Genomic DNA, 14,371 nt, shown 5'->3' with positions numbered 1-14,371 from the left:
AGGAGTGTGATACTGTCTGTTGATTTGTTATGAGTGTCCTATGTGAAAGTTTCTGGCTGGTTAGTGGTTGTTCACTACCTGTGTGTCCTGTCTGTGGTACCTGGGGTGTCTCAGTTCCTCACACTCCAAGGGGGTCCCTGTGGGACAGTGCACCGTGTGTGTATGCACGGTATACTGATTACTCCTTGCTAGGCCTTCTGTACCTACTATTAGCAGAGGGAACTGTTGGTCATTGGAGAGTTTGCTCCAAGCTGTCCCTTCCTTCTGGTGCTTGGAAGTGCTACCATCTGCTGGCTCATTACAGTATGCCAGCTTGTCCTGCCTGTGCATGACCATCTGCTTCTGTACCAACATGCTTGCTACAGATAAGGTGATGGATTAACTTGAGGGACCTGCTGGAGTTCCTATGTACTGCTTCTTTTAGGTAGGGGAATAACAACTTATCTGGATGACCATAGCCAGTTTTTATCTACTCTCTACCCATCTTCCAGTTTACCTGTAGTAAACCTAGCAGAGGTGTGCACTGGAAGAACACTGGATAGTGTGATGTGGAGGGGATTTACTCAGCTGTTTAAATAGTTTGCTCACCAGAGCTTCTGTGCATCTGTGGTATTCAGACTGGCAAGCTCCTGAATATCCCAGTGTGGGACTAGGGCCATGCTGTGACTGTGTATGAATATGTGAATAGATAGTTTTTAATCCAAGATAGTTAAATCCAAACCTGACAGTGAAGAGTTGAAAAAGGATCTCACTTGACTGAGTGACAAAATGGCAGATGAAATTCAATGTTGATAAGTGCGAAGTAATGCACGTTGGAAAACATAATCCCAACTATACATTTAAAATGATGGGGTCTAAATTAGCTGTTAACGCTCAAGAAACAGATCTTGGAGTCATCATGGATAGTTCTTTGAAAACATCCACTCAAAGTGCAGCCTCAGTCAAAAAGGTAACGGAATGTATGGAAAGGAAAGGAAAACATAATAATAATGCCACTATATAAATGCATGGTGCACACACACCTTGAATAATGCATGCAGTTCTGGTCACTCTATCTCAAAAAAGGTATATTAGAATTGGAAAAAGTGCAGAGAAGGGCAACAAAAGTTATTAGGCATATGGAACAGCTTCCATACAAGGAGAGGTTAAAAAGACTGGGACTGTTCAGCTTAGAAAAGAGACTATTAAGGGAGGATCTGACAGAGGTCTATAAAATCATGAACAGTGTGGAGAGAGTGAATTGGAAAGGTTATATTACCCCTTCACATAACACAAGAACAAGGGGGTTGAGTAGGTAGCATAACATAAGGAAGTACTTCTTCAGACAATGCACAGTCATCGTGTGGAACTCGTTGCCATGGGGTGTTGTGAAGGCCAAAAGTACAACTGACTTCAGAAAAGAATTAGATAAGTTCATGGAGCACAGGTCCATCAATGGCTATTAGCCAAGATAGTCAGGGATGTAACCCCATGCTCCTAGTGTCCATAAACTTCCAACTTCCAGAAGCTGGGACTGGACAATGGGGAATGGATCACTCAAAATTGCCATGTTCTGTTCCTGTGAAGCATTTGGTTCTGACCACTGTCAGAAGACAGAATACTGGGCTAGATGGACCCAATATGTCCATTCTTATGTTCTTGTGAGAACGGACAAATGACATTATACTGATAATCTGGCAACACAAGCAGAGGATGCAGCTGCTTGTGGTGAACAAGGAACCATCTACAAAATGACGCGGCTTATCAATGGTAAACAGCAGACACCAACAAACACTCTCATCAGGGACAAACAAAGCCACCAACTAACAACAGAAAAAGAACAAGAAGTGCGCTGGACAGAGCATTTTAAAGAATTGCAGAACAGGGAGCCACCTAAAGAGGAAGCAAACATCCAGGAGGCAGAAGAAGATCTTGATATCAACACTGACACCCCAACTAAGGAAGAGATCATTCAAGCCATCAAATCCTTAAAAAATGGGAAAGCTCCTGGTAAGGATAACTGGAATGCAGAACTGTTCAAGGTAAATCCTGAGTTAGCAGCATCTATCCTGGCCACTCTATTTACATCAGTCTGGGAAAGGGAAAAAGTGCCAAATGAGTGGACCAATGGGGTTATAGTGAAGATACCAAAGAAAGGAACTCTCAGGGATTGTAATAACTGGCTTTGTATCATACGTTTATCTGTGCCAAGCAAAGTATTGTGTAAGACCATAGTCCAGCGTATATCAGAGGCAGTTGATAGCTTTCTCGGAAAAGAGCAAGCCAGTTTTTGGAAAGGGCGTGGATGCACAGACCAGATCTTCACTCTACGAAACATAATAGAACAATGCTTAGAATGGCAACAGCAGCTCTACATAAACTTCATAGACTTTGAGAAGGCTTTTGATAGCATTCACAGGACCAGCCTATGGCGCATTCTGAGGGCATATGGAATCCCTCTCCATATCATCATCATCATCTAAAGCTTTTATTTCAACTTTACATGCAGTGTTGATCACAGTGAGCTCAGTTTTGAAGTCAAAACAGGAGTACATCAGGGGTGTGTCATATCTGCAATCCTCTTCAACATTGCCATCGACTAGGTAATGCAGCGTACAACAGAAGACATGCCAAGAGGCATTAAATGAACACTCTTCTCATCCCTTGAAGACCTGGACATCACAGATGATCTCGCTGTCCTATCACATACTCAACACCATATACAAGAAAAAACAACTCAACTCAACGCATTCAGTCAGCAAATTGGACTGAAAATCAATCGCAATAAGACAGATATCATGACCCTTAATATTGCCTCACCATCACCAGTACAGATAGAAGATTATGTTGTCACCATTGTAGAAATGTTTCACATACGTGGGCAGCACCATCAGCCAGGATGGTGGAACAAGCCAGGACATCCGGAACAAAATCAGTAAAGCCAGGAACACCTCCAGGAGCTTAAATACAGTCTGGAAATCATCAAAATACAACACCAAAACCAAACTCAAGATGTATCAGAGCTGCATACTTTCAACATTACTTTACAGTGCAGAATGCTGGGGAATGAGAAAGTATGACATGTCCAAACTGTCTTGATTCCATACAACCTGCCACAGAAAAATCCTCCATATGTTTTGGCCCAGAACAATCTCAAACCAAGATCTATTGACACAGTGCAGCCAAGAGGATCTGAGCACCATCATTGCCAGGAGGCGCTGGAGATGGATTGGCCATGTGCTTTGTTTGGAAACTGATTCCATCACCAGAGTAGCAATAAGATGGACACCTGAAGACAAGTGAAAACGAGGCTGCCCGAAAACAACATGGCGAAGAGCTGTGAGAGCTGAGCTGAAAAACCTGGGGCACAGCTGGGGAGCCACTGAAAGACTTGCCAGAAACAGAGAGGACTGAGGAGCTTCGTCACTGCCCTAAACGCCAGAGGCTTAATGGGAACATGATGATGATGATCTCATGATCCACCTAGTAATGGGAGCTTGATACCAACTGAAAAGGTGAGAGTTCCAGCTATGCAATGGGACACATCACTTGCTTCTGGCCCTTGAAAGTCCCAACTTACTGAACTTCCAAGTACAGAAAAGCTATGTTAGGTGCCCCTAATGTTTCTCTCCCTGTAAGTTTTGTATGTTTGGATTCGTGATGCCAGATTTTCAATGAGAGTTAGGTACCTAAATTGCTTAGGGGCTTTTGAGAATCCCAATAGACATCTATTTTCATCTTTGAGTGTCTAAATACCTATGAAAATCTGATCTGGCCCTTGCTAACTAAGGCAGTTTGATTCTTTGAGGCAAGATGGGTCCTCCCCTTACTCCAGAGCAGAGACTTGTCTAGGAAGCCAGACAACAAAGAGAAATGGCCAACAAGCAGGCTGGACAAGTAACCAGATGTCATTCATTTCCCTAGAACTATGAAAGGGTAAGTGCCACCACCTTCACAGTAAAGAAATTCAAAACAAAGCGTAAAGAGAGAGACAAACCAGACTTGGATAAAGTAGGGCAGCACTGTGCATAGGTGCACAGCCCACGAAGTTGTGCTGCATACAGAAAGGTTTGTTGGAAGTGTGGCGGTAAAATATCTATGACATATGTGACAAAGTTCCTGCTTTAACTTGGTGGGTCTTGTGCTTATTGGCGGATTTGCTCGCCTTGGAGCTTCACGGCAGCCCTCAGCTTGGCCGTTTTTCTGAATTCACAGTCCAGGTCAACTCCTCCTGTGTCTGACCAGGAATTGGGAGGATTTGGGGGGAACCCTCAGCCCAGGGCTCCAGGGTTCCAGCCCAGGGCCCTGTGGAATGCAGCTGTCTAGAGTGCCTGCTGGAACAGCTGTGCAACAGCTACAACTCCCTGGGCTACTTCCCCAGGGCCTCCTCCCAACACCTTCTTTATCCTCACCATAGGACCTTCCCCCTGGTGTCTGATAATGCTTGTACTCCTCAGTCCTCCAACAGTCCGCATTCTCACTCTCAGCTCCTATTGTCTCTTGCTCCCAGCTCCTCACACGCACACCACAAACTGAAGTGAGCTCCTTTTTAAAACCCAGATGCCCTGATTAGCCTGCCTTAATTGATTCTAGCAGCTTCTTAATTGGCTGCAGGTGTTCTAATCAGCCTGTCTTAATTGTCTCCAGAAGGTTCCTGATTGTTCCGGAACCTTCCCTATTACCTTACCCAGGGAAAAGGGACCTACTTAACCTGGGGCTAATATATCTGCCTTCTATTACTCTCCTATAGCCATCTGGCCTGACCCTGTCACACATACTATGCAAAAGGGGCTGCTGAATGCCTAGAAAGGGGCAGGGAAAACTTCCTGTACCTGGGTAGTTTATTCTTATGGCTGGTGACCTAGGTCAAGGAAAAACCATGGAACAATTTGCCTAAAGCAACCCTCCTTTGGAGGGGCCAATATAAAGCCAAGAGGAGTAGCTGACACTGAATACTAGATCCACCATTACAGCTTTACCCTTGCACTGAAAAGATACCTCACTTACAGCCTCTGAAGTGCTGAATGTAATCTGCTGAAATTATGGTCTAGGAATAACTGAGCCAATGACCAAGGAAAGCCTGACTGCCAGATACAAGATTGTATTTGAGGGCCTTTGGGAGTTTCAAGGAGAGCATTACATCTGTACAGATCCCCAGGTGATACTGGTTAGAGTCCTGCAAATCTGCGGGTATCCGCTTCATATCCGTGGACGATTTTTGCAGATATCAGCATGGATGCAGATACAAATTTTGTATCCATGCAGGGCTATGACGGTAAGAGCCAGGCGGGCAGCTGTGAGGAATTGCAGCACGGATCCTTCACCCATCCTGGGTGGAGGTCTGGGAGGCAAGGTCATTAGACGGGGGGGGGGCTCCCAGCTTTGAGACAGGGACCTAGGCCATAACCCAGACCGGCCATAACCCAGACCAGACACACCCCTGCCTCCGACACCCCCACTCCGCACGAGGGGTGCATAGGCAGCTCCTGCCTCGCCTCGGAGGTGGCCGTTTGCACTTTGCTGCCCCTGCCAGGTCCGCAGCGCACTGGAGAGGGACTCGCCCCTGTCCCCCATGGGCTGATTGCCCACTTGCTGAGCCAGCAGCACGATTTTAACTTGCAGGGAGCGGGGTGAAGGGATGTCTCAGTTTCTAATAACTTAAATCCTGAGTTTTTCTGTTTTTTTCCCCACTTTTAAAAAAGTTGCTTTGTTTATTTTGTGGGTCGGAGCAGGAGAGCCACGCTGGCAGCTGTGGGGACCTGGGTCCCTCCAGGGCAGGTGGAGGGACCAAGGCTCCCCACAGCTGCCAGCACGACTCTCCCATGGCTCCGGCTGGAGCGTGGGGGTCGCGGCTCAGAGCTGCAGCCCAGTCATGGTAGGAGCCGGGCGGGCAGCTCTGGGGAGCTGTGGTGGACCCTTCACCTGCCCTGGATGGGGGGCCCAAGCAGCCCCCAACAGCTTCACAGGTCACCCCTGCCCCTGACCAGGCCAGCAGACAATTTTTGTGGATTGCAGATCAGATGCGGGTACACATTTTTGTATTTGCGCAGGGCTCTAATACTGGTTGTGCAAAGGTGCTGAAATATATCCTTCACCATACTACACAGACTTAAGAATACCTTGCACCAGATGGAAAAAGCAGGAATTATAACCTGGGTTGAGAAAGCCACACACTTACATTAATAGCCTTGAGATCATAAAGGAAAAGAATGGCACTTTGCAGGTATGTTTGGACCTACAGGACCTGAATAAAGCTGTACACAGAAGAGACCACTTTTGGTATCTGCCATTTGGGATCAAGTCTGCAAGTGAGGTCTTTCAGCAGAAAAATTCAAGGAGTTAAAATTACAGTAGATGACATGATCATAGCTGCAGAAATGGCAAAGTCACATGTCCTAATCCTGCATCAGATGATGGAATGTGTCAAGAATGCTAAATTCAGTAAAGCGCAGACCAAAGTTCTATCTTTTCAGGATTTTTCAGAAGAGTATTATACAAAATTAAACCTCAGAGCTGTGTATGCAAACCCTGGAATATAGATGTTAATGACAGCTGCCAGTCAGCCTCAGAGAGAGAGAGAACAATACAATTAATTAGAGAACAAATATTTAATACATCCACAAAAATTTACAAAAAATATTTGGAATACATTTGAATAACTTCTTAAAAAACTATTATGTAGTAAATTTGTTGGTGTTCTATATACATTCTTTCCCCAATTTGCACTCTAATATATCTAAAAGGTTTCAACAGAACATACTTTTATAGTTTTATTTTTATACCTCACAACAGACATACAGACACATTCCCTCTCATCTTCTAATAGATAATTGCTCAATCTCTATAGTACAGCCTTGAAATGTATGCATGTGTCCCCTGTAATCGCCAAAGCCTGAAGAGAATGGCAGCCTCACAGCTCCCCTACAAACTCTTCAGAACCAATTTGGCAAACAACAGATCCTTACAGCCATCAGCAATTACAGTTCTTGAGCCCATAGCCCACAGTCTTACCAGTTTCCAGCAGGATAGGGAATCTATAGCCTATATCCAAACTAGTACAGGCACTGGGATGCAGCCTCCTCTGCACTTATCCATCTCATCCTCCTCAGAAGAAGGCCAGCTTTCTGAGTCAGATAACATAAACCTAGAACAAGATACTCCAGAGAGATTTTTCTCTCCTGATTTCTTTGATTGCATATCAGTCTCGAAGAATAATTGCTAACCTTGCTCTGGACCCAACAAAGGAACCAGAGGGGACTCAGATAACAGGGAAACACCAACCATATACATCTAAAATAGAGTCCCTTCATCCCTCATTCGAATAAGTGACCAGAGCTGAACAGGAGGCTCCAGACAGACTGAAAAGGCATAACAAACAGATCAGACCAAAGCAGAACACATCAGTCCTGCTCTGCTTACTGCTACTAAGTACAATAGTATGATGCATAAGGATCTCACCCCGGCCAAGATTACACATGAGACAACTTCAGACCCTGCTTCTATTACCAGTGGGATAATTCCCTGGCCATGCTGAATAACATTCAGATTCACTGAGATGGTGGATAGAGGTACACATTGAGAATTCCTCTCTTCTCTCTGTGTAATAACCATAATAGATGCCAAGCTGTCAAGTGTTGGAAGTGGGCTCCTCATATTAACAGCTCCAGGGGAATGATCACCCCCAAACAAACTCAGGAGGATAAATTTCCTTGACATAAAGACGCACTATCCATTACTGGTTCAGTTAAAAATGCGGGAGAATGTTCTTATCCAGTCAGACAACACAATAATTGTATCCACACAGCTGACGGGGAAGAACAAATCATGCATCAATGACGATAGTGGGCAGAACAATGCCTAATTTCAATAAAGGCAACATGCATCAAAGAAACTAGCAACTAAAAGGCAGACTGTATCAGCAGAATAATGGTGGACCCAGCAGAGATTGAATGACGTATTCACAAACTTTGCCTCTTGCAAAATCCACACGAGAACCTGTTGACCATGAGTAAAAATACAAAATCCCCCAGGCACTTCATAAGATGCAGACCCAAACTCCATTGAAACAGAAGCTCTGACTCACAGATAGCCAAAGGCAGCTTTACTACCACATCCTTTAACAGAAAAAACATACAAAAATAATTTTTAAAAATTAAGGCATAATATTCAATAATTATGGTAACCCCAAAACCCTTGAAGACTGTGGAACTCCAACATGGCATCTCTATTGGGGACCCATCCAAACAATCAGCCCCCGCTACAGGACTTATCAGCCAAGGTTCATCAGTGCGCTTCCCCACCAACCCAGAACAATTCAAACCAAGGCACTACACACTGGAAGGAAAAGCCTTTCCCTCAAAGGCAATAGAGACCATGATCACCTCTAGAAGACCATCTACTTAAGAAGCGTGTGTAAAGGTGTGGAGAAAATTATTCTTATCCCTTTACACCTGAGTGGGTAGCCAAAATTTGAGGTTTTGCAGGTTGTTTCCTTTAGGAACCTGTGGAACTTCTTGCCAGAGGATGTTGTGAAGGCCAAGACCATAACAGGGTTCAAAAAAGAACTAGATAAATTCATGGAGGATAGGTCCATCAATGGCTATTAGCTACAATGGGCAGGAATGGTGTCCTTAGCCTCTGTTTGCCAGATGCTGGGAATGAGCAATAGGGGATGGATCACTTGATGATTACCTGTTCTGTTCATTCCCTCTGGGGCACCTGGTACTGGCCACTGTCGGAAGACAGGATACTGGGCTAGATGGACCTTTGGTCTGACCCAGTAGGGCCATTCTTAGGAAGAGAAATTGATGATGAGGAGTGAGGTATTTCTTTGATGCAATCCCGTTGATTTACAAAGAATGTCCAAAGTCTTGTATCCCTCAGCAAAGCAGGAATCAGACATCAGGAGTCAGTTTCTTTGCTCACTGATCGATGCCACTCTCCATTTAGCACATTACCCAAAAGCTCTCTCTTCATTTTTTCTCTATCTGTCCATGGGTTTCTGCTGCCTTCTCTTTGTTTCTGTGATGTTTCTCTCATGTGCACACAGATACACAGCTTCAATCCATTCATTCCCCTGCCCTTGCATTATCACCAGAACCCCAGGAAACGACTTGGGGCTGCATGGCTGAACTCCTCCCAGTCTTGCATGTGGCTTGTGTTTTGGGTGGAGACTCCTATTGTTTCAGCCATCTTTTCCATAGAGGAGTTCAGTTTCTTTCTACATTTATCCTGAATGAAGGGCAGAGTCAACAAGGTTTTGCCCAAACCTCAGCATAACATTATTTTTCTTGTGCACAGAGAAGGGTGAAGACACGGGGATATCTGCCATACTGAACTACCTTCTGGATGGACAGAACTTAGATCCAAAAGTACCCACTCCAGCCAAGCACAACACTGCTATCAGCAGCATCTTATATGCCTGTTTGCAGTCTTTCTTAGGAGACTATCAGCTCTGCCTATCATTGGATGAGTCTTTTGCCAGTGTGATCTCTTGTGTAACACTACAATCACTAGCAAAATAACCATTTGCTAGGCCTGACAGACCTGGGTCAAATACATATAAATCAGTTTGGTTTGTTGTACTGTTTCTATAACAAAGGTGTTTCAGAGGTTATAGCTTGTTAGGTGAATCCACCCTATCCAGCTCCTGGGAATGCCATGTCATAGCCTGCTGGCCTGCTAGGAACAGGTATAAGTGATTCCACCCTAGTCCGCTTGTCTTCCAAGGCTAATGAGCTTGGGTTGCTTGGATTTGAAATCAGAGTTTTCCTTCTCCTGGGAAGACTTGCCTGAAGAGGCTAAGTGAGCTCTTTCTGCCCCGGTTTGAAATCAGAGTTTTTCTTTTCCTAGATACTGTTGATTCCTGGCACCTTATTTTGTAATATTTGGTGCAACCCTTGTAGGTTTCCCCAAGATGGGCTACCCCCATCCACCACCCATGCAACCCACCTGCAAGCCATTGTATTCCAGCGTGAGGGATATCAAAGGGTGATAGGATGTAAAAAAAAACCTGAGTCCTTGGACTTGCGATGCCCGACTTACATCGGATGCCACTTACGACGTTTTTTTAATTGACTTCCCATTTCACCCCTACGACACTTGTTTTAGCCTTATGATGCTCGATTTGCAAAAAGTTCACTTGAAATCACTTCCTGGTTGCGTTATATTGGTATGGAGCTGGAAGGGGTCGCTTCTGATTGGGTTCGAGGCAGCAGGGTAGCTTGTTGCTGGGTAGGGTTGCCACTTGTTTTTGATTGGCTCCCGGCCCCAGGCTCAACCAATCACAAAGCTTGAACAGTGATTGGCTGAAGCTCAGCATGTGTGCCATTTTCTCTGGCTTTATGAGCCTTTGTTGTTGGGATTCTGAGCTGCATATGTGAGTTTATATGTTTATTTGAATGCTGTTTACAAAATACAGTGTACAGTAAATACATTGATGTTGCAACCTTAGTCATCTATAATTAATTTAGTACAAAATTCTGGGTTATTGTGGTGAAAATAGGTTTCAGAGTAGCAGCCGTGTTAGTCTGTATCCGCAAAAAGAAAAGAAGTACTTGTGGCACCTGAGAGACTAACAAATTTATTTGAGCACAAGCTTTCGTGAGCTACAGCTCACTTCATCGGATGCATGCAGTAGAAAATACAGTGGGGAGATTTTATATATACAGAGAACATGAAACAATGGGTGTTACCATACACACTGTAAGGAGAGTGATCAGGTAAGGTGAGCTATTACCAGCAGGAGAGGAAAAAAAACCTTTTGTAGTGATAATCAAGGTGGGCCATTTCCAGCAGTTGACAAGAACGTGTGAGGAATGGGGGGCGGGGGGGAAATAAACGTGGGGAAATAGTTTTACTATTACTAGTTTTACTTACATCCACTCCCAGTCTTTATTCAAGCCTAACTTAATGGTGTCCAGTTTGCAAATTAATTCTCATTCAGCAGTCTCTCGTTGGAGTCTGTTTGTTTTTGAAACTTTTTTGTGGAAGAATTGCCACTTTTAGGTCTGTAATCAAGTGACCAAAGAGATTGAAGTGTTCTCCAACTGGTTTTTGAATGTTATAATTCTTGACGTCTGATTTGTGTCCATTTATTCTTTTACTTAGAGACTGTCCAGTTTGGCCAATGTACATGGCAGAGGGGCATTGCTGGCACATGATGGCATATATCACATTGATAGATGTGCAGGTGAACGAGCCTCTGATAGTGTGGCTGATGTGATTAGGCCCTATGATGGTGTCCCCTGAATAGATATGTGGACACAGTTGGCAACGGGCTTTGTTGCAAGGATAGGTTCCTGGGTTAGTGTTTTTGTTGTGTGGTGTGTGGTTGCTGGTGAGTATTTGCTTCAGGTTGGGGGGCTGTCTGTAAGCAAGGACTGGCCTTGGGACTGGTCTCCCAAGATCTGTGAGAGTGATGGGTCCATCCTTCAGGATAGGTTGGAGATCCTTGATGATGCGTTGGAGAGGTTTTAGTTGGGGGCTGAAGGTGATGGCTAGTGGCATTCTGTTATTTTCTTTGTTGGGCCTGTCCTGTAGTAGGTGACTTCTGGGTACTCTTCTGGCTCTGTCAATCTGTTTCTTCACTTCAGCAGGTAGGTATTGTAGTTGTAAGAACGCTTGATAGAGATCTTGTAGGTGTTTGTCTCTGTCTGAGGGGTTGGAGCAAATGCGGCTGTACCGTAGAGCTTGGCTGTAGACAATGGATCGTGTGGTGTGGTCTGGATGAAAGCTGGAGGCATGTAGGTAGGCATAGTGGTCAGTAGGTTTCCGGTATAGTGTGGTGTTTATTTGACCATCGCTTATTAGCACCGTAGTGTCCAGGAAGTGGATCTCTTGTGTGGACTGGTCCAGGCTGAGGTTGATGGTGGGATGGAAATTGTTAAAATCATGGTGGAATTCCTCAAGGGCTTCTTTTCCATGGGTCCAGATGATGAAGATGTCATCAATGTAGCGCAAGTAAAGTAGGGGCGTTAGGGGACGAGAGCTGAGGAAGCGTTGTTCTAAGTCAGCCATAAAAATGTTGGCATACTGTTGGGCCATGCGGGTACCCATAGCAGTGCCGCTGATTTGAAGGTATACATTGTCCCCAAATGTGAAATAGTTATGGGTGAGGACAAAGTCACAAAGTTCAGCCACCAGGTTTGCCATGACATTATCGGGGATACTGTTCCTGATGGCTTGTAGTCCATCTTTGTGTGGAATGTTGGATGTAGAAGGCTTCTACATCCATAGTGGCCAGGATGGTGTTTTCAGGAAGATCACCGATGGATTGTAGTTTCCTCAGAAAGTCAGTGGTGTCTCAAAGATAGCTGGGAGTGCTGGTAGCATAGGGCCTGAGAAGGGAGTCTATATAGCCAGACAATCCTGCTGTCAGGGTGCCAGTGCCTGAGATGATGGGGTGTCCAGGATTTCCAGGTTTATGGATCTTGGGTAACAGATAGAATACCCCTGGTCGGGGTTCCAGGGGTGTGTCTGTGCGGATTTGTTCTTGTGCTTTTTCAGGGAGTTTCTTGAGCAAATAGCGTCGTTTCTTTTGATAACCCTCTGTGGGATCAGAAGCTAATGGCTTGTAGAAAGTGGTGTTGGAGAGCTGCCTAGCAGCCTCTTGTTCATATTCCGACCTATTCATGATGACGACAGCACCTTCTTTGTCAGCCTTTTTGATTATGATGTCAGAGTTGTTTCTGAGGCTGTGGATGGCATTGTGTTCTGCATGGCTGAGGTTCTGGGGCAAGTGATGCTGCTTTTCCACAATTTCAGCCTGTGCACGTCAGCGGAAGCACTCTATGTAGAAGTCCTGTCTGTTGTTTCGACGTTCAGGAGGAGTCCACCCAGAATCCTTCTTTCTGTACTGTTGGTAGGAAGGTATCTGTGAGTTAGTATGTTGTTCAGAGGTGTGTTGGAAATATTCCTTGAGTTGGAGACGTCAAAAATAGGATTCTAGGTCACCACAGAACTTTATCATGTTCATGGGGGTGGAGGGGCAGAAGGAGAGGCCCCGAGATACCTTTCTCTCCTGCTGGTAATAGCTCACCTTACCTGATCACTCTCGTTACAGTGTGTATGGTGACACCCATTGTTTCATGTTCTCTGTGTATATAAAATCTCCCCACTGTATTTTCTACTGCATGCATCCAATGAAGTGAGCTGTAGCTCATGAAAGGTTATGCTCAAATAAATTTGTTAGTCTCTAAGGTGCCACAAGTACTCCTTTTCTTTTTGTGGTGAAAATAATGTATCAAGCCTTGGTTCAGGAACCAATCCCCCCTTCATACCATTGATTCCTATGGGAAAAGTAGTTTCGACTTACGTTTCAACTTACAAAGCAATTCTGAGGAACAAATTGCGTTGTAAGTCCGAGGACTCCCTGTAATGCAAACACACCCAAGGTCAGTCTGACCTAGAGGCTGACCACTGACTAGATGATGGGACGTTGTGTGCAGGGTCATGACCAGACTGGGCTTAATGGAGGAACAAGACAGGGACAGGAATGAACAACAAGAGTAACAGCTCCCTCTGTCTGTAAAGATGTTTTGGGATGAAAAGGAGAAGAACAAAATTGCCAGTAAGCTCCAGCTGCTTTCTGACATTCCAGAGATGCAATGCAATTGTAAAAATAGCAGACTGATTAAGCCAGGCTTAAGATCATTTTGTATCACTAGAGTGGTACAGAGCAGCCAGAGTGTACCGGAGCATCTGGCCCAAAGTCTCTACCTAGTTTTTCTATCTATCTTTGGATGATTCTGACAGCATTTCTGCAAGTTTGATAAGATAATCATTTCTTCAGTCACCTAGCATGAAGAGTATCAGAAATATCGGCCCTGTCTGCCTCACAACTCTGCTGAACATTTCACCAAGACAGACGAATTATGAGCACTATACCAGATTTCACCATTAAGGTGTCATCATCCTTCACAGGAAATTATTCTGCCATCTTTTAGCACTAATCCTGTCTATGACAGAACATCACCTTTGCACAGTCTGGTTGAACATAGGGCAGTCCTAATATACATAAAACCTATCCAAGCGCTAAGAAAAATCATGTGACTGTTTGTGGTAGTTCACTTTAAATGCAAATTACACAAGACCTCAAAGTAGCCAAACATATAAAGGAATGCATCACACACTCTTATATATCACCAGATCAGCCCATCCCAGAGAAAACAACAGCTCCCACAGTTAGATCTACAGCCATCTTCTGGGCAGACAGAGGTATGGCCACATCAGAAAAAATACACAAGGCAGAGTTGTGGACATTCAGCTCTTTCTGTAAGCGCTACAGACTTGGCATACGTTCCTCTGAAGATGCGTCCTTCAGGAGAAAGTTGCTCCATGTAGTGGTTCCCAGATGAACTCTGAAGTATTTCAAGAGAGGAGATATTCTAAT

At 44.6% G+C, this 14,371-nt stretch overlaps 1 protein-coding gene across 1 annotated transcript in view; it reads left to right on the top strand.

The window, feature by feature from the left end:
• Positions 1-14,371, top strand: part of LOC102935007 (dynein axonemal heavy chain 5) — a 275,261-nt gene that overhangs the window by 117,117 nt on the left and 143,773 nt on the right.

The sequence above is a fragment of the Chelonia mydas genome, chromosome 2, assembly GCF_015237465.2.
Source record: "Chelonia mydas isolate rCheMyd1 chromosome 2, rCheMyd1.pri.v2, whole genome shotgun sequence".
NCBI lineage: Eukaryota > Metazoa > Chordata > Testudines > Cheloniidae > Chelonia > Chelonia mydas.
This window is presented reverse-complemented; position numbering and strand designations above follow the sequence as displayed.